We start from the raw sequence: 25615 nt of genomic DNA, 5'->3' as shown, positions 1-25615 counted from the left end.
CTAAACACATTTTGGTAAGCATAAAAATGATGCCATAAATATAAAGAATACATGTATAATATACAGCCTTGACAAAACAGTATATTAAAACACTGATTAGAGTCAAACTAACCTGCAAACATGCCCTCCAATAAAATTAATTCCAATCATGTTTATGCATTAAAATAAATCATTAGATATCTTGCCTATTAGAACTATTTCTCTGTGTGCAATTTACTACATTAACATTTTCAGGTTCATTTTTGCTACTTGTCACAGCACTATTCAAAATATTTCCTGCTTATGAGGAAGCAACCATGATTAACACGTATACTATAATCAATCATAACCAGTTATTCACCTGAGAGTGAAACACAGCTTGGTAACAAGGATAACTTTGGAAACACAAGACTTATGAAATTAACCTTACCCTCACACAAGACCAAGTTTTTTTAAGTGTTTTTATCATAATGAACAATTAACTCTATTTGCATTTTTGAGCCAAATGGCAAAAGTCTACACTAAGGATCATTGCTTTACAAGAATCTTATAACATTTCTTTGCTTCTCAAGAGGACACAGGTGATTCCTAGACTATAAATGAAAATTCAGAATATGATACAGTTGATATATGTAAGATAAATAAATCACAGCATATTAACATTAACAGTAGTTCAATAATCAAACTGAGCAGGTAAGGAGATGTATAACAAAGCTAGATCCATGTGTAGCATATTCTTGCAGTGGATAACAAAGCATTAAATGAAACCACTGAAATAACGAAGGGTTTGCTCAGGTATGTCATTATTAATAATAAAGAAATTGCTATCTCAAAAAATAATGTGAGCAGACTTCAGTAAATGAAATACATAAAGGTACAAAAGTAAACGTTCTTAGAAAAAAAAATTGCATATAAATTCTTAGTAAAGGAGACTTGCTGGAGATAACTATTTATTTTCCAGACTTTATTTTAATCTTTAACCAGGTGAAGCATATCCTTGCAGTCTGATAAAGATGGTCACAGTGAGATGCTAAGCTACCTCTCTTTTCATCTTCGTATGCCATGTGTAATTAAACACTCTGAGGGTGCATCCTGCATCAGAGAAAACTTGTAGGACATTTTCTTACCTCTTACTAATGCATGTGACTAAAAGGACAGCAACCACCCATGGAAGAGCAGAATTAAGACATTGCTTTTAATTATTAGCACAGGGCACTGTCTCACCTGTCCCACTTTACGAGGGACAGTCCCTCTTTGAGCAGTTGTGTCCTGCAAAGAAACTGAAAAAAAAAAGGAAAATGTCCTAAGATTATGGGACAAATATATTTCCTATATTTTATGTAATAGCTGCATAAAACAGTTATTCTGTATCTGAAACACCTAAATGTTTATAAGAAACAGAATAAGCAACTAAAATGCTACAAGGATAAGCTTTTATTTATATAAAAAAGTGAAGTTCTGTCCTTTTTACTGGCTGTGGATATATTTACCCCTTTATCTTAATGTATTACCCCTGTAATACCAGGCTACAACTACACTTTTTGGCCACCAAACCAGGACCAAAACACTAAGGTGGAGTGCACATATTCACACCACCAGGATAGTTGCCTAACACTATGCGTCTGAAATTCTCCAAGTGCAACTAACACAAGGTAAGACTGCAATCCAAATTGTAGCTTACTACAGATCCCCCACCATGCCCCAAGATTCTCACTACACCTTTCTAAACATACTGGAGAATATTAAGATACAACCAAACTCTCTAAAACTGGGAGATTTCAACTACCCTGCCATTAAATGTGAAAACTACTCATGTGCCAACACCTTCAACGGTACTTGGAGTTCATAAATTCCATTGCCCTGGATCAACTAATCCATAGTCCCACCAGAGGCTCCAATATCCTAGACTTGGTCATTACCAACATGGGAATTCTATGATCCACACCTATAGTCACCCCTTGTTGGTCAGGTCTGGCCATAAACTAATCACCCTTGACATCCACATCCCTTCCCACCCCCCAGTAAGGAAACCTCTGTAAAAAAACTTCTCCAAAGCCAACTTCATGCGACTCAAGTCAGAAGTGACAAACTTCATGACACCCATGCAGACAGGAACTGAAAGTTCGACTGCTGAATCCTGCACTAGGGCACTGTATGAGCACATCCACTTGTGCATGAATTGTGCCATCCCAAACAGAACCAAGATGCTCTCCTCCAAAAAAGGAAGCCAATATGGTGGTCCACTGCCATAAACAAATTTTACAACAAAAGGAAGAAACTGTTGCAGAAAAGAGGAAAATCACAGGATGAATAACCTCTTACCAGCCTCAGCAAGAAGCTGAGATGCCTCATAAAATTCTCCAAAGCTAGTTACAAAAATATAATTGCAAAAGATTCCAAAGATAACCACAAGGCATTCGATAACTATGTCAAGAATCTAAATGGCAATGCTCACATCTGCTCTGAGCTACAAAAGAATAGCATTAAATATACTGATCCCAGGGATATTGCCAATATTCTGGCAGATCAATTCAGTGCAAACTTCACCCACCCTCTCACCAACTAAAGGGCCCATCTCAATACCAAAAGATTGTCAAATTCCGGTAATCACAGCCACACAGGTAAAAAACGCACTCTCCAAAGTTAAGAATACAGCATCCATGGGACCAGATGACATCCCAGGCTGTGTACTACATGAACCACAAAATGACCTGGTCATGTTTAATCATAGCCTCACCTCAGGCTTCGTGCCCACTGGAGTGGCGCACAGCTACATTTATCCTACTAAACAAGGGGGGATCCACCTTGGATCCTGGGAACTATAGCCCAATAAGCCTGACGAGCCTGATCTGCAAGGCCATGGAATGTATTATCATGGGACTTATAAAACAAAGACATTGGCAACCTTCGGACACTGGACACCACTCAAGTTTGGGTTTGTGAAGGGTCGATCTTGTCTCCTGAACCTGACTGACTTCTTGAAATCAGTTTCCAGAGCTGTGGACGAGGGTAAGGCGGTTCACACAGCCTATCTGGACCTTGCCAAGGCCTTCGACACCATCCTCCACTCTCTAATCAGATAAACTTACTAAGGTGGGGATTAATCCCTACATCACTTAATGGGTTGCCAACTGGCATACCGACAGAACCCACACTGTAAAAGCAACAGACTCCAAATCCAGCTCCAGAAAAGTGGAGTACCTCAGGGTTCAGTCCTGGGACTGCTCTTGTTTGGCATCTACTTCTCTGAAGTACAGGCTAAAACTAAGGGACTCTGGCTAACAAAGTTCACAGATGACTGCAAACTGGGAGCCATTATTGAATCCCCAACTTTTGTGAATATTCTACAAAAGAGCCTTACAGAAATGGATGCTTTGAGCCAGAGCCATGGGCTCAAGCTCAATGCCAAGCAATGTATAGTTATCCCCTTTGGGAAAAAACATGTACCCATGAATTACCCCATAGGTGGCAGTACACTAAACACTGAAAAGTTTGATATCACCTACTCAGAGTGAATCTCTGCTTAACATACAAGGCATGTCAGACCCAGAGCTGTTGGACATGCTACACAAAGAAATCCCAATCCCTCAGAGTCACACGCTCTGGGAACTAAACCTTGTCATCACAATGAACAAAACATGCTGGAGGGATAGGTTCCTGACCCAGAGACTCCCCAGATTCTGGAATAGACTGCCCATACATGTCAAGCAGAGCACCTCTTTAAAAAGGAACCTTGACAACTGGATGGGAGATAGGAATTCACCCTGGGGATCACGTCAGTCACCCTGCTAGACAGGGGTCCAGGAAAGTAAATACCGTGGGAAGAAATAGCCAGGGAATTGTTATGGCTAGGTTTGTATAGGCCCTAGGACCGATAGCCTAGTACCAACCTATGATCTGTGCAGTAAATTAAAGTTTCACTCTTTTCATCTCAGGAATTTTGACCTTGTGAAGTAGATCCGATGGATCTGTTGCACACGAGCAAAACAAACCACTACCAGAAACACTACACCCAAGGACATGAACTTAATTTGTGATATAAACAGAACATGATGGTGCGATAGATGCATCTCACAGAATCCCTGCACTATGGAATAGGCTCCTCATCTATGTAAAACAGAGTTCATCCCTGACCCTATGCAAACTAAACCTTGACAACTGGATGGAAAATTGTAAACTTACCCCTGGTCTGGGCTCTGTCCCTTACGGACATGGGTCGTCAGTAAGAAAAGTATCATCCTAGCCAACACCTCCCCCTTACAAATCCCTCACTTACTACTCTCTACTAATGCCACACACACACACACACACACACACACACCTTTTAAACTGAACAAGATTTGTAATCTCGCATTCCCATTCAGAAAGGTGCAGAGAAATCCATTTTAATGGTAATACATCCCACATACTACAAGTACATGGAGCAAATTAGTTTTACACAAACGTTCCCACAAAATAAACTGCAAATATGAATAGTCTACCCAAAAAGGAAAAAAGGCGTAGGAGATTCTAGTAGAAAATGTACATTGGAGACTCACTCAGTCTGCCCATCAACATTTAATACCGAGCAAAAACACACATTTCTGTACACACTAATTCCGACCTTACATTTCTGACAAGTTTTGTCTGGAAATTAACAGCTGGATCATGACACAGTGTAGCTTTCGAAGAAATATCATAACGGTGTCTACAGTTAACTAAAATCCAGAAAACAATTCTAACTACTGCTGCAAATATTAAGACCACAATAATTCATAAATATAAATTATGATGTCATCAACCTACTGTCCTCCCATTCTTCACACTATCCGGAAGTAAAAAAAAGGTTTAACTATTTTGGAACCGATTTGTTTATGTGAAACAAATAAGTCGAAAGTGCTAACTTCAACGTCAGGGATGAACGGCAATATATCCAACAGAAAGCAACCCTTTAAATTTTACCATTGCAATAAAAATAATAATTTCATGCAAACTGCTGACATTTAATCACAGAAACAAATGAAAGTCTTTTTCTGGTTGGGAGTGTACTGTGGGAATACAGTCCAATCATTTCATAAACAAAAAACCTGAAAAAAAATTAACGTACTTATTTCTGTTAGCTAACAAGTTACTATAACCACTCCAAACACTAAGACCACTTATTTACTTGTTTTGCAATAGTACAACAGACACTATTTAACACAATAAACCATTTACTCAAAATGTCAAATAACATCTTTTTTACTCAAACTTGTTTTTTTACACAATGATAATAAAAAATATATATTGCATTAAACCAGAACAATTACTCAAAGACTCTGCATAAGGGGTTGTAGTTAGCGCAAACAGGGCACACTCGCTTGGCACCTTGGAAATTAGACCAGTAAAATAAAAATGAGGTCCAGAGAGGTCATTATCCCACTTAACTCAGCTCTCATTAGACCCATTGAAGACTAACATGCTCCTTTTGGAATGTACTCGTCCAGGCACTTGCAATAATGGGATCCTCCACAGAGGCTCCTTAAAAAAAGAATAGTGGGCTTAAGGTATATGACCTACATGGACTGCCTGAAAGCCTTGCCTCTACACTCTGTTTTATGCAGACTACTAAGAGACAACCTGTACCTAGCTTATAAGGCATCCACAGACCCAATACTAATGGACCTACTGCACATCACCTACTGCACATCCGTAAGTAAATTGGTATTAGAAATACCCAGTCCAGAAACCTCAACCTCTTCTGCCAACGTAATGGTCTGGAGGAACAGATACATATCCCAGAGGATACCACTGTTGTGGAACAGACTGCTCATATATAAAAAAAGTCCTTCCTTGACCCTATTTAAGCATAATTTAGACCAGAGGATGGGAAATAGAAAATTAACCGAGGACTGACCCCTATCTTACTAATAGACAGAGACAGGGCTTAAACACCCTACTTTATAATAGGGACCCCTAATAATGTGAAGGTGAGAGCCAAACAAAATTATCTGCTATAAATGAGAAGTATTTAAATATAAACAGGGCTAGATAGTTAAACACTTATGGAATAACATAGCATAGCTGGGTCACAAATGGAAAGCATGGCCAGATTTAAAATGTCCATTCAGGGCAACAGACTAGTACTCACATATGAAACTATGAACTTGAAAGTTTTAATTCACTAGAAAGGTAAAAAAAAACATTGTTTTTGAAGAAAGCTTTACCTTTGCTGCAGGACTGCTTACAGAATTACGGATTTGAACATTTTGTTGTCTAACCAAGGAGCAGTACGACTGCATGCAGAACTTTAATGCACAGTCACATAGCGTACTTTACCTATTTAAACTGCTTTTGTAAGAAATATTAGTACTGCATACATCATTCATTTGTTCATCAATAAAAATAATGTATTAAAGGAGGTAAAATAAGACCTTCCAAACTAAACAGTACAGACAAGGAATGGAAGTTATTGGTCACTGTAAAAACATTACTGTGATTTAATGCCCATTTACAAAGCAGTATGGAATCAAAGTAATTCATTTAACACAAAGAAATTTCACAAATCTCTGCCAAAATCAGTCCGTAAGTTAGCAGTTCATTCCATTGTCATAGGAGATGTACAAATTACCTCGATGTGGATCACTGGCTCACACTCGACAGCACTTTCAATGTAGTTTTTCCAACTCTGTCAATTTTATTTTAAAATTAAACTGTATTCTGTCTGGCAGACAGTTCATATGGTTCATATGTGCTTAATAGGCTGACAACCACAAGGGCCTTTTTAAGCCTAGCCATGCATCCTAAATCTCTGACAAGTTCTGGTACTCTTGATGAAAGATTCATTCCAATGAACCCATTCAGTTGTTTAGCCATGTATGAAAAAGCACTTCAGTCACCAAAATGAAAGAATAACCCCAACGGCCCCATGAGTAGTTTGCCCACATATGCACAACCACTCAAATAACACCAAAATGAAACCTTTCCCCAATGACGTCTCCAGGAGTTTGCCAATGTATGCACATGCACCAAAATGAAACATTTCCCCAAAATGACCCCTTCAGTTTTTTCTCCTTTTATCCAAAAGTACTTAATCTACATCAAAATGAATAATTTCCTGTGTGATCCCTTCAAGTGGTATGCATCATGCATGCACAAAAAACAAAATGAAAACTTGAACCCTGACAACCACTTCACTGACACAAATCTGAATAATTTTCCAAATGACCCGTTCAGTAGTTTGTCCCAGTAAAGCACTTCACTGACATTTCCCATGGTGATCTTTTCAGTGGTATGTCCATGTATGCATAAACACCAAAATGAACCATTTCATTAGTACGTCCTTGTATGCACAAGCACTTCATTGACACTAAAACGAAAAATATCCTCCAACACGTCCAGCAGTATGTCCCTGTATAAAACATTGTGCGCTACTCTTACAACACTTAATACTGACTGTATAGACAGTATAGGAATGAATAGGTCAGTAGGGTGTGGGGTGGCAGCCTTGATAATTAGAAGGGAGGATCGGGACCAAAGAAAAATACAGATACAGGTATATCAGTCACAATATGTTCAGCTCATGTTCTGCACCCATTTCCAGATCTATTCTTGGAAAAAAAACAAGATAATAGAACACTTCACAACAGGTGTTCTCAATTATTTATTTATTTATTTTTTTGTGGTCCACAGGATTGACCCAGTGGCTACCCTTTCTAAAATATCCATTTGTTTCCCCATCAGAGGCAGACAGTTCACTCTGCAGTTGAAGCATCAGTTAGGTGTTAGGGGGAAGGCCAATCTGCAGATCCTGTGAACTGTCCTATCCCTAGCCTGTATGAGCCATTGCTGCTGCCTTTGGAAATACACATTTCTGCAACCCCTGACACTTGCAGTGGAAGCATACTAGGCTCTTCATACTGCAGCGATACACAGCAAGAAGTAGCGCCAATGCAGCAAGCCAAGCTGGCTCCCTTTCCCCAGAATGAGCACACAGGCATTGGCTGCTAACTCCCATTCTCCCCCACCCAGTCCATGCAGCACCCATACTGTTAGTCTATCACTGCACCACAGGGCTGGAAGAATTTTTAATCTCTTGTCTCTAATGTCAGAGAAAAAGGCCCAAAATCAGGAACACTTTTAAACACTGACATTTTTCACTTATAAAGCTGGAATAATATTTCCCTTAATGTGCATTTTGTAAAGTGTGTCTGTTCTGTGACAAAATCAAAATTTTTTGAACAGGCACAGCAAAATGTTTCCTGAAAAAAAAAGAAAATCAGAAGATATTGAGAGCATAGCTTTCAAAAATGTACCTACAGAATAAGGGGCAAAGCAAGAAAAAAAGCAATAGTAGGGATTTAAGGGCATTTTAAATGCTTGTACCACTAGCTTAAAAAAGATGACATAAAAGAGAATATGAATTAACATGTATTTTCTATAAAAGAATACTGCGACTGTTAAGTAATGACTGTAATCCACAAGCCACTTTAAGAGTGGCAGTGCAAAACTTAGTGCCAAAATTAAGGACGGCTTCCAACAAACGGCGTTGAGTTACACTTTAGAAGTACAGTGGCTTTGAGATGCTGCAGCTTACGTAGGGCATCAGAAATAAATTACTTATTATGGAGCAAATGAAAATACCGCTGACCTAATATATACACATTGCATACAGAATACTACATACGTTTGTACAGGGACACAAGTGTATAGCGGGCGCGCACATACGTGTACCACTTTTTTCACCATGTTTTCCGATCAAAGTCATTAAACAATGACAAACAGATGATTTCCAGACATCATATCCGTCAGAAAATTGTATGCTAACACAAATCCAGTTACTGTAATACCTTTCCAGGTTTACCCGAACGCTAGCTCTCTCCAACGGTTGAACCCGCCTAAATTACAACGGAGATGCAGTTGGAGATGGATTGTTATAAAAAAACAAAATCATCTGACTGCAACCTCCAATCGCATCTCCGTATAGGCGCATTTGGTGACGCAGAATTAAAGAGGTAGCCTACTTAAAAAAAACAAGTTTAAAAAGGGGCTGGCGCGAGTTTGGATTAAAGAGGCAACTTATATAAAAAAAAACAAGTTTTAAACATGCCTAAATCCGCCACTGCTACTGATCTGTGCACACCCGAAAGCTGTGATTTTGAGGAAAGTTAAAGAAATAATAACCTCACTGTCCCCAGGCAACACACAGGCTGCAGTAACCTGTGCATATCTCTGAAGTTTGACTGTGAGAAAAATTAAAGTCATGCTAGATCAGTGATTACTTTCACAGAAATCAAACAATCAGATCAATGTTTGCTTCACATTATTCAAACAACAGCAGGGTTTAAGTCATAGCCTTCTTAATCCTCTGTGCACTGGCCAAAAAATGGAACTTTCCATATTTTTCTCTTACCTTGGAAACATCAATAGAGGTCCTTTTCAAAAAAATAGCTGTTCAGTATTGCAACTCACATTTTCTATTTCTGTCCTTTCTCTTCACTGGGGACTTAAAGCAAATGCGAATATTGGCAACAAGCAGCATCCTTCAGGTATACAGGCAGAGGCAGAGATTCTGCAGACACTCTCTTTAGGCAAGATGAGATCATAGTTATACAGAAAGTTGCCATACCTCTCAGAGGTCCAGACTTTTGCAGAATGCCCCTGATTTTTGGCCTGCCTCTTGTAAAATTTTTGATTTTTCTAGTAAATCACAAATGATTACAGTCAGGCAGCAGTGTCAGACATTAGAGTTTCATACTTGTTATTGATAATAATAATTCTAATACAAATAGTAATCTCTCATTTGACAACCACGTGGCCAAAGTGGTTAGAAAAACATTTTATATAGCCCACCTAATCATGAAGGGATTCACATCTAGATCAGGGGAGGTCATTGTGCCTCTTTACTCATCCCTCATCAGGCCCATAATTGAGTACAATGCCCCTTTTGGGATGTACCTTACCAGACACCTGCAGCAACTGGAAAGACCCCAAAAGTACCTCACCAAGAGGATCAAAGGGCTCAAACAGATGCCATATGCTGCCCGGTTAAAGAAACTCCAGCTCTACTCAGTGGCATACCGCCTGCTCAGAGGTGATCTGTGCCTGACGTATAAAGCAATGTCCAACCCGGAATTAATGGACATGCTGCACCTCAGAAAATCCAAATCCCATCGAGCCACGCGCTCGAGAGGCTTGAACCTCAGCACTGATATAAATAGGACATGCTGGAGGGACAGATTCATAACCCAGAGGCTCCCTTCATTCTGGAATAAAATCCCAGTCCAGGTTAGGCAGAGTCCCTCATTGGCTCTCTTCAAGAGGAATCTTGATGAGTGGATGGGAGATCATAGGTTTACCCCGGGTATCACTTCTGTGTCACTGTTAGACAGAGGCACAGTATACTAACCTCGAAAAGGGGCATAGCAAAATTAATTTAAAATGGGTGGCGAAAGCCAAACACACTCTGGCTAGGCTTATAAATGCCCTAGGGCAGATAGCCTAGTATGAACCTATGAAAATATGTTTTTCTGTTAAAATTTTAAGTTAACCAGAGTAATATTTTAAACCTGTCCCTGATTTTGGGCCTTTGTGTCTTCCCTCACTATTTTTGACATTGTTCAGAATTCTTCAGTGAGGAAGCTGAGAGGCATAACAGCTGCTATGGCACAATGGTATCTGTACCTCTCAAATGTCATAGATTTTTCCTCATATTTTTGCCCTGTCCTTGGTAACATTTTGAACACAACTGAGAAGGAAAAAGTGCTTGGAAACAGTACCAAAATCACTACAAACCAAAGCACTTGCAGAACCAGCAAACAAAACGCCTCTTCAGGTCAGTGAACCAAAAAGATTTATTTAACGCCACAAAACAATAACTTGCATTTTCGTCCTTAGATTTCATCAGAATTAATAGTTAACCAAGCTAGTAATCTCCTTAAAAACCCTCCCTTCCAATTGACAAAACAATTAACCAATTAAAACATTTAGTATAATTGAATGTAGTGCATTCAAAGTGCAACTGTAAAAATACAACTATAGAAACTCCTAAAACAAATAGTTACTTGTTACAGTAACAGATTTTTTAAAAAGCAGATTTTAAAAAACATTGAATCACATGATTAATATGTAAGTACATAAAATGCAGGCCATCAAATATAATATAATAGAAATGAGTAAAAAAGATGCATTACACCGACGTTTTAAATTGTGTTGAAACAAAACCACTGTGGTAAACTAGTAAAGCACTGCCATCTGCTGGTCAAGAAATAATGCTAAATAAAAGCATTATAGTTTAGCATATCTAAGTTTATTGACGGGCTAAAGAAATACAGTCATTCAAGCCTGGTTCACTGTTGGTCTCCAAGCTCAACTGCAAAAATAGTTCCTTGTACTCTATCGTTGTCTCCCAGGGACCACCTCGAGGGTCCTGTTCTATTTTTTCTATGACAAAACAAAAACTGCATCTTTACAAAGTGTGGTATGTCTAAATAGTGCATTATTAGTGTCTTGCTTACTAATGTCATAGAAATGTTCGTATATTCGCCTCTTAAACTTCCTTGTGGTCTTCCCTATGTAGAAGGCTCCACAGGGTTTACAAATGGCGATATATATGACCTCTCCATTAAATACAAACTCTCCCCCTGTATAACATGTGAGCATTGGGAGCAAGCTCTACACTTAAAAGTGCCTTTCTTCTGCCTACCCTACTTTGGTTTTCTATATTCCAACATTTCCTTAATATTTTTCCCCTTCCTATAAGTAAATTTCAGGGGGTCCTTGAATAATAAGTCCAAGTCAGAATAGTCCCCAAACTTCCCCCAACTCCTAGAAATAATGTCTTTAACCAAATAAGTGTCAGTACTGAAATTCAAGATGAAATTACTACTACAATGTGTGTCTAGGGTTGGGGTATTTTCTGTGTTGGTTACAGTGTGCTCCAATACCCCTAAGATGGGACTAAATCTCCCCCTCCCATTTTTTACTTCATTCAATACTTCTTCTATTAAAGCAAGGGGGTAATTTCTTTCCAAAAACATATCTTTCAGTTTCTTACCTTCTAAGTCGAAGTCCCTATCAAGGGATGTCATCCTACTACTCCTAATGAAATGCCCTTTCAAAATTCCTTTCTTTTGTTTGAAAGGGTGGGCACTAGTGCAAAACATGTAGGAGTTTGAAAAAGTCACTTTTCTGTAAACACTGGACTTAAATTTTCTGATGTCAGGTATCTTTTCAATCATCACATCCAAATATTGTAAGTGTTCCCTAGAAAAGCTATGGGTGAACTTAAGGAAGTCAGTAGTACTATTGACGTACTCGATAAATTCTATTAGTTTCTCCTCCGGTCCAATCCAAAACATACAAATATCATCCAAGTAACGTCAATAGTATTTCCAATATTGAGAATATACAGAATGAAAAACAAACTGCTCTTCCCAAATTGACAATACCAAGTTAGCATACATGGGGGAACAACTGGCCCCTATGGCTACTCCACTTGACTGCCTAAAAAACTCACCCTCGAAATACAGAAAATTGAGTCTTAGTACCACATCCATTAAGTCCATAAACACCAAGATACTGTTTTCGTCAAAACTTCCTTTGGTTCTAAGAACTTCTTCGAACCATTCTAACCCTAATTTGTGAGGAATGACATTAAATAAATCCTGGATATCTAAAGTAACAAAGATGAGTTCATCACTATATAGGTCATTGTTGATACCTCTCAAAAAATCCCAAGAGTCCTTCAGAATGCCTGCCTGCTCAGACCAGAACCTTTTTAACCTTGGGTCCAAAAATTTAGCCAAAGGGTAAGTTTTAGAGCCAGTGGCTGCCACAATTGGTCTGAGTGGCGGGTTATCCACATCCTTATGGACCTTGGGTATACCAAAAATAGATGGTACTATTGGTTTGTCCATAATTAAAAAGTGATAGGTATCTTGACTAATCATGTCTTCATCAAACAGTTCTTCAAGAATAAAATCAATCTTCCTGTGGGCTATATTAATTTCATTACGTGAAACTAGCGTATCTGTCGGTGTTGTTTAACATATCCAGCATCTTGCCTGAATAAATAATACTGTCCATAAGGACAATCCCCCCCCCCCCCTTGTCGGGTTTCATAACCCTGACTTGGTGGTTGTTCCTTAAAGAATCCAGGAGGGCATGTTCTTCCTTATTCAAATTATATTGTCTTCTTTTCTTATTCAGACCCTGTCAAAGCTCCCTTTCTACCTGAATTTCAAAATTTTTTAACTGGGGGTGAAGGGGTGGATTGTAAGTACTTTTTCTCTTAATCAAGTTCATGCCCCCCCCCCCCTTTTCGTGGTGCATTATTAATTCTGTTATTTTTTTTCAAAAACAATTTTAAGTCAATCAGAACATTCGTAATTTGACTTCTGGTACTAGGTACAAACTTCAAACCTTTACTAAACAAACGAAAGTATGTGCAGTCGATGTCCAGGCTACAGGGGGAGGGGGATTGTCCTTGTGGACTGTATTATTTATTCAGGCAAGATATTGGATATGTTAAACAACACCAACAAATACTCTAGAGTTTCACGTAATGAAATCAATATAGCCCATAGGAAGATTGATTTTATTCTTAAAGAACTGATTGATGAAGACATGATTAGTCAAGATACCTATCACTTTTTAATTATGGACAAACCAATAGTACCATCTGTTTTTGGTATACCCAGCATCCATAAGGATGTGGATAACCCACCACTCAGACCAATTGTGGCAGCCACTGGGTCTAAAACTTACCCTTTGGCTAAAGTTTTGGACCTAAGGTTAAAAAGGTTCTGGTCTGAGCAGGCAGGCATTCTGAAGGACTCTTGGGATTTTTTGAGAAGTATCAACAATGACCTATATAGTGATGAACTCATCTTTGTTACTTTAGATATCCAGGATTTATTTAATGTCATTCCTCACAAGTTAGGGTTAGAATGGTTCGAAGAAGCTCTTCGAACCAAAGGAAGTTTTGACAAACAGTTTAAGTGTTTTTTGCAGGAGGCAACCCCCCCCATGCCCCCTTAAACTTATATATACTAACTCCACAGTCATACCAACTCAAAGAAAGAAGGAATTAAAGCAAAAAGGCATCACTGCTGGCACAACTTGACAACAGTGATTTTCTGTGGAGGAACTCTGTTGGTGGGTTGAAGCTTGGGCAAACTTTAGTTTGAGAGTTCAGTCTTCATTCACCTGTAGGGCAATAGCACTAAACATGTTCTATTACCTTTAGGTGAATTAGAGTGATATTTACAATTGGGCAAATTGGGCAGCCACGGTGGTGCAGTGGTTAGCAAGAGGTTCTCTGGTTCGATTCTCGGCTGGGGTGCCTTCTGTGCGGAGTTTGCATGTTCTCCCTGTGGTCGCGTGAGTTTCTTCCGGGTGCTCCGGTTTCCTCCCACATCCCAAAGACATGCAGTAGGTGGATTGGACACTCTAAATTGGCCCTAGGTGTGAATGTGTGCATGTGTTTGCCTTCTGTGGAAGGTTGGGCGCCGGGCTGGCAACTCAACACCGTAAAACTCCACTGCCAATCATGAGCGGACAGATGATCTGCTGTGACGAGTCTACCCCTGACCGGGAAAAGCCAGAAGAAGAAGAGTGATATTTAAAATTATCCATGATTTCAGAATTTGTCACTCCTTGAGCACAAAGGTTGAGAACTAAGATCAAAAAGATCAAAAGTGTTTAAATTACAAAAAATAAAAGACAGCCTAAGGGTTTGAACTCCTGGGAGTGTCTTGTTGTCTGATTTCTTGTGTACTATGCAGCTTCATAATTGTATATGTTGGGGAAGGCGTTGGAAAAGTGTGTGAAGGGGTAAAATCAAGTCTGAAAATAGAAACATACTTACAAAAATTTGTACCGTTGTTCGTAAAATCATGTGAAAAGGTTAATCAAACTTAAAAATAGGGGTATTTCCAAAGTAGGTACAGTTAAGAGGTCTGCTTGAGCCTTGACTCCCCTAGGATGCATTCTCCAAGCCCCAGCCTTATCCATATGAATATTGTTTTCAGTAGGAAATCACTAGTAGGTGGTTTGTAAATGTGCACCAGTAGTGATTCCTTTGTTCATAGGTCCACAGGTAAGTACTAGGGTAGCTGCCCTTGTGGGCCATTTTAAGCCTAGCCAGTAACCTATCCCATTTGGTTATAAACTGGCCTTACCCATCCCATGGTCAATAATTATATATTACCCCAATGAGAATAACTGGGATAATCCCATAGATAATTTGAGGGGACCCATGTATGAAGTAAAGCATTTGGGAGTTGCATATGTCCATTAGTATAGGGGGAAGTCATGGGGTAAATTTTCTTTTCCCCATTCATAGATCTAAGTTGTGCTTGAAAATGGGCAGGGATGAACTCTGTTTTATGTAAATGGGGAGCCTTATTTTGGGATATGTCTCCATTCTTCATGTTTGTGTGACAGTGTAGTTGGTAAACAAAAGTTTGGGAAGAGTGGGGGACTTGCTTCCCAAATGTGGGCTGAGAGGGAGGGCTTGCCTCCTGTAAAAAATGTATTTTTGTGTTTCTTCAGCAGATTTGATCTCATGCAGTTTAACTTGACAAGTAAATCCTCTGAGATCAGACGGTGAAGCATTTTAAGGTATAACCTGCTGAAAAAGTATGCATGAGTCCCACGCTTTATCAGTGAGTGTGGCTTATTTATTTCACTTCATTTTATAACTGGGTAGGTGTCACAAATAACAGTTATTTCATTGTGTTCTGTTTCATTTTAATAACTAGGTATGTGGGCTGTCAGGCATGACTTTTTCAGCTAATTCAAGTTAAAATGGGACAAGACAGTTACATAAAAAATATGGTTACATGAATTTATAAAGGTAATACATATTTAGAATATATTACTTGTATTTATAGTTTACAAACCTTCTGAGGTGTGTTTGCAAGTAATTACAGTTTCGTAAACTTGCAAAAAAATTGAACATAAACAAAAAGTGTATGCAAGCTCACAAAATGCAGCACAGTGGAATTAGGGGAATGAAGAAATAATGGTATAAACTTGATATGAGTTGCTCACTGAAGATAACATAATAAATAAATGACAGAATTTGAGTGAAGTTTCAATAGGAAGAGAAGGAAAGGAGGTAAAGGTACAAAGGGTCAAGGTAGATTGGAAGGAAAGTAATTCCATTTAGTATTAGCATTTAGGTTATCAAGCATGGTTTTTTAAAGGTGGTAAGGAAATTTTCATTCTGTATATTTACTGTTATCAAGTTACAGATAGCAGGACCTAGTGTAGTGAAGGAATGTTCAGTTGTGTTAATTGTAAACTGGTGGAATAAGGTTGGTATTTTTATTTATCTGGTGGTGAAGATTTAGGTCCCTGGTTCTAGTATTGGAGGAGAGATTGGACTTGTGGAGAAACAGAAGGTCCAGGACAATAGGGTCTCTAATGGAAGCAATAAGTGAGATAGAGATCTCCCCTTGAAAGTCTATAAGACACTGACCAAAAGAATAGAACTGAATGCATATGTCTATTTTAGGCTGGCTAGCAGTTAGTGGATTCTTTGTGATGATTAAAGGAGACATGTTGATCAAGGAGTACTCCTAAGCATTTTTAGGTTTATCATTGCAGGAGCCAGTTAGTGTGTTGGAAATGGAGTTTATAACCTATTCAGAGATGCCTAAGAATGTGGTTTCAATTTTATCTAGATTTACTAAAGAGTTTATGTGAGCAGAGACAGAAACTGGAACTGAAACGGAAACTCCTTTTTGGAGTTATTATTTCCTGATTTAAGATAAAGGAGGTCACCAACAGGGAGATCAGGAGGTAATGAGTTTATCAATAAAAAAAATCAGATGGATCCCAGAACTGATCCCTGAGAAACACCTGGCTTGAAGATGTTGGTAGAGGGGAGGGAAGGTGTTAATGTTGCAAACTTTAAAAGGTCTATTAGATAGTTTCTGAAACATGTGAAAGAAGACTGGGAGAAGCCAGCAAGATTAAGTTTTAATATTAGTAGGTCGAGGTTATCAGCAGTGGCTCTGGTTGATGATCACTGTTTAAGTCACACCTTGACCCCATGTATGAAATGGGAAAACGGGGGGGGGTGATGCCAATACCCGTGGTCATTGACATCATAGGCTTTGTGTAGATATGGATGCAGTAAGTTCTTCTTTGTTCATGCTGTGGTATATATGTTCAGTGACAACACTAAGTGCAGTGGTAGTCGTAAGGGATATGTGAAAACTGTTCTGTGCTGTACATTACTAAGAAGCCTATTAAACTGGATATAGTTGAGGAGTTGTATATAAATTACATTTTCCAGTATTCTGCCTGGGGGAATTTTCGTTATGAAATAGAAATATTCTAGAACTGTAGGGTGGTTAATTTTGGTATGCGGGTCTTTTATGGTAGTTTTCAATTCTTTTGGAATAAAATCAGACTTTAACATTGTAAAATTGTGCCACTTGTTTAGCAGTGTATTAAGTAGTTGTCTTTAAAACTTTGAGGTGAAGATAGCTGATACCTACGTTGTTTCATTTTTTGCTGTTAGTTTAAAAATAGTGTAAAGCAAGTGAAATATTTTTTCTATGGAGAAATTGTGGTTATTTATTTATTTTTGTGGGGCTGGCATAGTGTTTTAAAGTGCTTTTCACTAAGGTCTTTTTCTGTTGAGAAAGTAACTTTTGTGGACTGGTATTGTTTACTGGTGATTGCCACTTGTCTTTCATGAGAAAGCGGCACCGTTTTCAGCTTGACCATTGAACAGACTACCAGTCCCATGGTAGGTCCTTCTTCCAACTGTAGAAAAGAAAAGTTGATACTTTTCCGTTAAACCCCTACCACTTCGCGCTGCTGTGTTTTCGCGTTATTTCAGTAGCGGTAGTATTTGTAGTAGTAGTACAAATAAAGCATACAGCAATAGCACAAAATCGAGAAATGCAACAGATATAAATACACACACATATAAATGTACACCTGTATACAGAATGATTGCCAAGTCTTTCATCACACATATATTTGCTAACGGGTATCACAACTAACAACCACGCTTGAGTTACCAACTTAGGTTATAAATATCCTGCACATCAGTAAAGAAATCCACTGACTCAGTTATAATATATTGACATGTAACAAAAAAATGTTATATCCGCTAGAACTAAAGAGAAAAGTGTTTAACACAACCCACAACATTTCAAACAGGGGTTTCAACGCAAATCGGTTTCCCACAATAATACAACATAACGTCTCAGTAATAAGTGCAAGGTAAGATACCCTACAAATCTCACTGTTACAGCCTTCAATCTCTATTTTACATGGCAAAGAAGTTGAAATGTTAGTGTCACTTGGTGTGACACTATGGTTAATAACAATTTCATTTTCTTGGTGACAAGTCTTCAGCCTGAAGTATAATTCAGCGCAGAGATTTTCACTACAGTTTCCTCAGTCTTAATCTATCGGTTAACAAGTCCATCTTTTTAACAAGAAGCATGATTTACGTTGTATCAACAGGAAGCCAGAAGACTAGGGCTCCTAACCTTCCTAATCCCATTACGGCCTCCCAGGTTCTGACAGATACTTTACTGGCTTCAGGAAAAACATATCTCCTTCACACCTTCATTCATATCTCCAATATACTGAAGTGAAGCCCGCCAAACTGAAATCCATTCTAATGAAATATTGCAAAAACATAGCAGCGTAAAGTGGTAGGGGTTTAACGGAAAAGTACCGTAAAGTTAAACAAACAGCCTTTGCCACCACAGCAGACTAACAAATTGCCTCAGTGGCAGTTGAATGGCTCTGCAGTGGCCATTTGTTGTATCTCAGAACACTCATGTTTTATCCTGGATCCCACTGATGTAACACCTATAGCCACTATGGAGTGGGGTTTAGCCACATCCTCTGCAACTGTTGAGATCCACTCAGTGGGCAAGGGTGAGCCACTCTTGCTGGTCCTGGGAGAAGGAACAGGAAAGGTTTCCCTGTTGTGTTAGAATGCTGTGCTCATCCCTTGGGAAGCAGCTGCTCCAATTAGTAATGCAGTTGACCCCATTTTTCCTGTCAAAAAGAAACAGAAAATCAAGCATGTATCTATTCCTCCTCAAATTTCTTTGGATAGGAGTAGTTTATTGGGTCTGGCTCAGGGTTTAATTCAGGCTATTGATCCTTCTTGTAAAGTAGTTTCTAGTAAAAGAAGGAGGGATTCTTCTTTTCCTGAACAGATTCAAGATTCTGGATCTGAATAGGAAGATGCAGAGACAGATCCAGTTTTTCCCTTCAGATTTCTTATTCAGATTCAGAGGAGAGTTCAATTTCTGATTCTCCCTGTGGGGGATTCTTTTTCTCTGAGACTGTTACTAGAATGTACCAGTGTTTTCAGTGGGAGAACCCTGAGGTTTCTCAGTCCCCCAAAACATTTATGAGCTGTTACAGAAGGATTTTCCAGAACCTGCACCCTTTCATCCTATTATGTCTGCTTTAGAGGATGTATGTGTTAATGCCTACAGTTTTCCTGATAATCAGTCAGCTACCCCTAAAAAGGCAGATAGAATGTATAAAGCTCCTCAGTGCTTTAGATTTATATACACTATTGATCCCACTGCTGCTAAACACTTAATGAATTCCAATCCTGCTCTTTCTGATAAGGATGGGAAAATTATTGATAGGTGTGGAAAAAGTGTGTACTTCTGCAACTTTAATTTTCAGATTCTGAATTGTATAAGCTGCGGTGGTGCAGATAAGCCGCGGTGGTGCAGTGGTAGCGTTGTTGCCTCATAGCAAGAGGTTCTCCCATTTGATTCTCAGCTGGAGCGCCTTCTGTGTGGAGTCTGCATGTCCTCCCCACGGTCGAGTGGCATTTGAAAGACATGCGTAGAATGGGTGTGCCTTCGTTGAAGGTTGGGTGTCGAGCTGGCACCTTGGCACCCATAAAAAATCTACTGCCAATCATTAGCGGACCGGAGTTCCGCTGTGGCGACCCCTAACCGGGAAAAGCCTAAAGAACAAGATTCTGAATTGTCAGGCTCATATTTGAAGGATTGTTCTGACGAATTGTGAAAGTATGAGGAATAATACCAATGATAGCACCCATCAGGATAAATGTAGCACTGCTAAAATAAATAAGTCCAAGGAAGAAAACAAAAGTATAGCAGTGAAGCAACCAGGCAGCAGTCGAACCATAAAACAGCTTTTATTGTAACAAAATGGTAAATGCTTTCGCTAATAGCTTCTTCAGACAAATAAGAGACCCACATTAAAAACTTCATTTAAATATAAACATTCAGTCAATCAAATCTTAAGGGCAATTAGTATAAGCATCTTCTTAAAGACAAAGCTTCCTACAGCACTCCATATAAAAATACCCTAACATAAATACCTATAAAAAAAATATATATATATATATATATATATATATATATATATAGTAAAGTTATGAATATATCACATGTTAAGAGAGTGCACTAATGCCAGATTGTGTTCTAATGCTATAGAGGTGCTCACAAATTCTGTCTTTAAGGTGTATGTCCGTTTTTTCCTACATAAAATAAACACAGGTCACAAATTGCTAAATAAACCACATGTGATGTCTGACATGTGGCTGTCACAGTGAACCTAAATTCCTGACCTGTGTCTGGGTGTATAAAATGTCCATTTGAGTTACTATAGGAGCAAAAATTACAGCTACCACTTGCATGAGTAAAGGCATTGATAGATGACAAGGGTTCACTTCTATTCCTAGGGTAGCACAACAATATTTTCCCCTCATCTACTCAATATAACTATGTATTAGTTTACTTGACAGTGATTATCCACTTCTGCAATGTGTCTTGCTATTTGCAATACATAATTGTATTCTTAATATTTCTGTAAATGTATTTCAATTTGTGTTTTATCTATTGTGGAGATTTTCTTCCCTTCTATATAATTACTTATCAGCTACTGTATAATGTTTGTGTGTTATTGTTGAGACTTTCTCCCCAGCTCATTTTAAAATATTTAATCTGTTCTGGGACATTATACCCTTGTATATAGTTACTCAACTACTATTTAAATGTTTTTGAACCTGTTGTGGAGCTTTCTTTCTTGGGCCTCCACTGAAAATGGGCCATTGGCTCAGTCAGATTTTCCTGGTTATTAAAGTATGAATAAAATAAATAAAAACAGACTCCTCAGACTTTGCTTGAGGATTAGTATTTATGGGAATAAAAGTGCAGAGCCTTTGGAACAAAATGACATACCAAAGCACATAAACGTAAAAGAGATTTTAGCAGTCATAAATATCCTCAGTTCTCGTCATCTATAGTCCCCGGGACCATTACAAGTGATTACAGATGACAACGCCTCAGTAATGTGGTACATAAACAAACAGGGAGGAGACAGATCTTATTCTCTGTGCAGGCTAGCCATGATAGCCTGGGAAATCAATCTCATACTACAGGCATCTTGTATCCTTTAAGAACAAAATTTTGTAGCAGACAAAATGAGCAGGGCAGACCTTTATGAATGGAAGCTCAGTCAGGGGGATTGATCCAGTTGTGGGAAATACACAAGATAAATCTTTTTGTCTCCAGTCACAACAATCGGTTAAATTCTGCTCCAGGATTCATTACAAGAAGTCCTGGAAGACAGATTCATTTTATTTTCCTTGGACAGGAATATTACTGTATGCTTTACCTCAATTTGCACTAATATCCAGGGTCATTCTGAAGTTTCAGTAGGATTATCCAAAGATCATTGTGGTGACAATGTTCTAGTCCAGGCAGCGATGGTTCTCCCTTCTTTTGGAAATGGTCAAAGGCAGTCACCATAAACTTCCTCACAGATTGGACCTACTCACAAAAGACAAGGTGTGTTTGACACACCTCATCTTGAAACTTTGTCATCTAACTGCCTGGGTGATGAGTTTTAATACCTTTTCAGCATCTATTTCTGAGGACGTGCAGCAGGTATTAAAGGAAGCAAGAAAACCTACTACTAGGCAGTCCTATATTAGTGAGTGGAAAATGTGTTCTAGCTGGTGCCAAAACAAGAACCAGGGCCCTTTTATTGCTAGCGTTTTCTGTGGTTCAACAATATTTGTTTGCGTTATTATACTCTGACTTTTCTTACTCCTCCACAGTGGTGCATTTGTCAAATATTTCAGCATGTCTGCCCATGGATCACTCCTATTCAGTACATTTCTATGTAAAAATGTTTTTGAAAGGGGTGTTAATATCAAGCCTCCTAAAAAACAGATATCTCCTCCCTGTGATCTTAACTTTATTTTAGAAGAAACTAACTGCTCCATTTGAACCAGCACATCAGTCTGACATGAGGTTTTGAACATGGAAAACCATTTTTCTGACTGCTGTGACTTCCGTAAAGAGTATCTGAATTGCAAGTTCTAGTGGTGGCTCAACCTTTTCTTATTTTCTACAAAGACAGACATTCCTTGAGAACTAATCTTTCATTTATGCCTAAAGTGGTATCTGGGTTAACTCTGTACCAAGCTATCCAAGGATACTCCATACTCTGTATTTCAACAGGCAACTCAGATAATTATTTTGACAGAACTAAAACTTTCAGTAACTCCTGTGAAGGTAAGAAAAAAAGACAATCTGTGCCTTGGAAGACTGTCCCAAAGGATTGTATCATGCTATTGCTTTTTGTTATACCAAGGCAATTCTGGGCAATGTCAAGGCTCATTCTACTAAGGCGTTGGCTTTAGTCTGTGGATTTTTGGAAAGGGTTGGAATCCACAAGTATTCTAGAAGCAGCAATGTGTCTTCTGCATGTATCTTTACAAAGCACTATAAACTACATTCCTTCTCTAAGTCTAGGGCAGGCTTTGCTACAACCATTTTCTGGGGGGGGGGGTTCCTGGACCCCCATCCTTCTTCCTCCCTAAGCTATGGTATTTTACCCATATAGCTAAGGCTGCTGCAGCAATGATCAAATGATGAACGTATTACAATTTTGTAAGCAAACATACCATGACTGTAGATGTTTTAATGATCACTGCTGCAGTAGCCACTCCCCACTTCCATCCCTCTCTTTTTGTATGTTTTTTTTTTGCCAGTGTGAGGGCCTTTATTTTTGTTTTCCTAGCATTGCCCTCTGTTCTAGACTTCCTGTCTCAGTTGGTGTAAAAGTGCAGAAGAGCTTGGTGCTCAAACCACTCCTTTTCTTCATCTTGAGCTGACTGGGCATGTGGAAGGTGTCATTAAGCTTTGGAAGCTGGCCGGCTGTTATATTTTTAGCAGGACATAACCCATATAGCTAAGACTTCTGAAGCAGTCATCAGTCAAACTTGTACTGTCATTTTAAGTTTATTTACACAACTGTACTTTTCCCTTTATTTTGAGGTTTATATATTGAAAGCCATGTAGAATACGTCCAAAATAATTCTTACAGCTCAATTTTAGCCTTGAATAGTGTGGTTCCGTCATCTCTGACCTCATATTCTGCAGTAGCATCTATGTGTGAGGTCCTACAATTCTCTACAACTCGTTTGTTTGGCAAACCTCACATGGACCTTCACTCCCTTCATTTAACTGTGCTACTGTAGTTCCATTAATGGCTAGGGATTCTTCCTTTCCCATCAGTTATGTTATGTCTCACCTGTGGCCAGACATAACACTAAAAAGATGCAGAAGTAAATTGATACGTTTTTGTATATGGGTTACTTCTAAAGGTTTGGCTTACTTTACAACTCTAGTGCCTGCAGCTTAAATTATCCCTTCCATATTTTTGACACAGGTTTAAGTTACTGTTCCTTGATTCACCTTTGTGCTATTTCAAACTTCCACCATGCTTCTGTTTCATTTTCTTTAGTTTCTTTGAAGGTTTGCCAAACTTTTTAAGTGGAATTTCCTACTTCAGCCACTTCCCAAAGATCCTGTTCCACCTTAGGATTTGTACTTTATTTTAGAGAAGCTGACTTTTTCTTGTTTTGAACCAGCTACTGCAGTTGAATTAAAGTAGCAGTTTTGAAAGATGGGTTTTAGTCTGGCTATTACTTCTGCTAGAAGAATCACCATATTGCAAGCTTTGTGTAAAGCCTCCTTAGTTAGTGTTTCATAAGGAAAGAGTGCCTTTGTGGACCAGTATTATTTTATGCCTAAGGCAGCCACTAAAACAAACCATTTTGTTTTATTCCCTACTTACTTTAACAGGTGTGGATATTTATGACATTATATAGATGTACACATCTCAGGTTTTACATGGACAGAATCAAAGCAATATGTAGGGGGTTACAATTATTTGTCTCATTTTCTAATAAAGAATTAAGACTCCAAAATTACTAGTTACTTTTTTTGAAATAGCTAACTGAATATATCAAAATTCTATGAAAGATACAGTAGTACTCTTTGTGCATAACCTGCAACACACTCAAATGAGCAGTGGCTGCCTTGCTGGCATTTTTAATAAATGCATTCCTAGATGACTTTTGCATACTATGCGGGCTTCACAGAATATGCTCTCAAGGCATTGCAAGTTGCAGATTATCTCTAGGCCTAGGCCTTTATTAAGAGCTACAGTGATCAGAGAAATGTTTCCATGATAAGTCACCCAGAAGGATAAGTTTGTGATTTTGTCCTACTATTGATAAAGATGAAAGTCCTCATACCAGATATAAAAGTTATGTTCTTAGCGTAATATTAGCAGGTCCATCCTTGCCAACATATCTTTTCACCTTCTTCCTGCTTCATTGCAGACATGGTCTGAAGGTTTGTAAGTGGTAACTTTTTTATAATTATGATTTACTTTTGCACAGCATAACTGAGATCTAGAAAGGAAGCTAGATTTGGAGCATTATGGGTGAAAGAGTAGGGACTTGTAGCCTGGGAAAGTTTCATATACTGAGCTGACTGAATGCATGCAGATTCAGCCCTATTGTTGATGAGGACAAATCTGCTTATTCAGCTCTAACTTTAAGCACATAAGTTGTGATCTTGCATGCTCCAGTCCTTCCACTTCAAATGTAGGACTGGTTACCAGTGGTGGCACACATTTTGGCATTCATAGACTTACCCCAAGCTCAAACTCCTCCTGAAACTCCATTAGTGTCTCATACTTCCCCATCTGTCCAGATCTCATTTGCCACAGATTAAACAGCATCACAGGGTGCTTACAAGTTCAAGACTGTTATTTCTCTGCAAACATTGGGCAAATAAGTATCCTTTTTCTTAATATTCATAGTCAGGCTATTACATCTATGGCTACTACAGTACTTTTTTTGCAGTTACCAGAGTAAACAGAGATTACTTTTATATTCTCTTGCTCCTGACTAAGTGAGCCTTGTGGTTTAGGCTTACCAGCTGACTGCAGTTCTTTTTGTTAGCTAGCTCATTAATGGTAGTTACCTAGGTTTAGCTAATTCTGTGGATAAGGAGAAATCAGAGAAGATTAGGAAAAACCCTTTAAGATTTAAAAATTTGACAAGTATGGATACAAGATTTCTCCTCAGGACACAGAAGAACTTGCGTGCTTGAGAGTGGAACATTTAGATGACAAGTGCAATATTTGTAACAGCTTTGGCTCTAGGACCCTACAAGAATGGAGAAACAAATTAATCTTAAAGTCTCTTTCCCACCAAATCTTGACCATGAAAAGAAAAGCACAGACTTGATGAAGACGGTGACTAAGTGTCATTCTCCTTTTCCCAAGTCTATGAAAAAAAGTCATCTTCCCCCAACAAAGACAGTACTAGGGG

General features: G+C 38.6%; 1 protein-coding gene across 1 annotated transcript in view; it reads left to right on the top strand.

Annotated features, from left to right (window-relative positions):
* Window positions 1-25615, top strand: part of LOC122812195 (volume-regulated anion channel subunit LRRC8C-like) — a 375126-nt gene that overhangs the window by 4314 nt on the left and 345197 nt on the right. The window lies entirely within an intron of this gene.

The sequence above is a fragment of the Protopterus annectens genome, chromosome 9.part0 (assembly GCF_019279795.1).
Source record: "Protopterus annectens isolate FY-2018-M chromosome 9.part0, PAN1.0, whole genome shotgun sequence".
NCBI lineage: Eukaryota > Metazoa > Chordata > Ceratodontiformes > Protopteridae > Protopterus > Protopterus annectens.
The sequence above is the reverse complement of the archived record's forward strand: the minus strand, read 5'-3'. Positions and strand labels throughout refer to the sequence as shown.